The sequence below is a fragment of the Pteropus alecto genome, unplaced genomic scaffold (genome assembly GCF_000325575.1).
Source record: "Pteropus alecto unplaced genomic scaffold, ASM32557v1 scaffold92, whole genome shotgun sequence".
In the NCBI taxonomy this organism is placed as follows: Eukaryota; Metazoa; Chordata; class Mammalia; order Chiroptera; family Pteropodidae; genus Pteropus; species Pteropus alecto.
In genome coordinates, this window is record NW_006432447.1 from 770,278 (window position 1) to 772,324 (window position 2,047).

The window sequence follows — 2,047 nt, forward strand, 5'->3', positions numbered from 1 at the left end:
GGGAGGCTGCACGCTACAGACAGAGCCTTTAAAGAAGGTGCAGGATGAACAGAGGCACTGAAAACAATGGCTTATCTCCCCAAATAAAGTCCTGCGTTTGTTCTCTGCCCCTCACCTGATCCCCCAGCTTTCCCAGGTTCACCAGCACGGGCATCTGCTGGGCTGCTGAATCCTTGACCCTAGAGCCCTGCCTGCTAGTCCACATTCTCACACAGAGAGCCAGTTTCCCTGTTAGAAATTCAGCTTCCACTGCCCTGGCCTCTTGGATACCCTCCATCCCAGCCTTGGGGCAGGGTAGGCCCAAAGACATCCAGGAGGTGGTCAGCACAGATCTAGTCCCACTCTACTTGAAAGCAATTCGCTCAGCACATCTGGAAATCTGGAGACAAGGGCTCTTTGCCTGGCCTGCCACTGTCTTGCCTCATGCCCTAAAGCTGCTCACTTCCAGCCTCTGAGTCAGATTCTCCTCTGTAGACTGAAGGGATTCAATCAGTCCCACAGTTTGGGCAGAGATTTGGAGTTAGTCAAACCCCAGTTTGCCCAGTATCACCTCCACTTTATGAGTACAGTTTTTCTATCTGCAAAAATGGGTTAATAATCCTTACCTTTAAATCGAGACTACTGACACAAGGGGAAGAACATGAGTCTCAGGTTAGACAAACTTCAGTCTGAATACTGGCTCTGCCATTTTGCAAGGAAAAGCACTTCCTCGCTCTAGAAGTTTCTTCTTCTCTGAAATAGGCATTATAGCTCCTATCTTGAAGAACTATAGAGGTGAGGCAAACCATGCATCACACGTGCATGTAGTAGATAATCAATAACTGGCAGCTCTTATTATTGTGGTTATTATTTACTCTAAAATAAGTGTCTGATTAAGCTGATATCATACTTAATTTCTACCACTATGCTCACCCTCTCTAGGTCTCTGACACTGGGGTTCCACCTGCCTCTCTAATCAGTGATAGGACTTCTATGGCTGAAAGTCACATCCAGAGGGATCTCAGTGGCTGCCCAAAATCCCTTTTAGCCTGTGGAGTCCATGGTCCATGCAACTCTTACTGTTGAAAGATGTGTCCTCTCATACATATGATGCGTCCTCAAATACTCAATATCCTACCTATCCTTGGAGGAGAATGAATGATACCTAGTTGAAGTCCTCTTCTGGTACTTGAATTTTCTCTACCTCACCCTCTGCTGAGGGTTCATTCAGCCTATTCTTACTTACCTCCAGTGATGGAGAAGTCACTAAATGCCAAGGTGGGTCATTTTATCATCCACCTGGTTGCCAGTCAGCTGCCTGGCTCACTTGAAAAAAATATCACTTAATGGCAATGAAAAAGCTTCTCTCATGGGTAAGCCATCTGTGAATCGTTGATTCCAAAGAACAATACTGTTTTCTTGTCCACCCTCCTCCCTAACTCTGAACTTTGTGCCTACAAAAAATGGAGATATGACATTTTTCTCTAGAATTACAAAACTTTGTTAATGTATCTCTTTCATTCACCCACCCACTAGACATTCCCATAAGGAATCTACTTTAGATGCCCACAGAGAATGCATTTTCAATTCTAAACATAATTAGCTAGCTTCCAGAAGGAGGAGAAGCATTTTATGAGCATAGATAAATCATATCCTTGGCCAAACACTCTCTTCTACTTTCCAACAGGGAACCCGGAGCAATTTCAGGACATGACTCAGGGAGGAACATTGTTTTCCTTGTGTAGTTTCAGAAACCGAGGAACAGAAAAGCGAAGGTGGCCCAACAAATCAAAGGCAAAGACATGCACTAAATCCTAGGAATCTAAGACCTCCCGGCATAGTAATTGATCCTCTAAAATAAATGTTTGTCTTGCTAACTAGAGATTAACTGGTCCTTACAGTGGGATTCTTGAAGCTCAAAATTATAAACACGGAAACAGAGCCTGGTAATAAATTGAGTGATTAGTTGGCAGAGAAACTTTTCAAGGAGGGAAAGGATCAATGAGCTGGAGAAAAATGAAACATCTTTTAGGAAGTTTTCCCACTCCCTTACATTGTTTTAATTCTT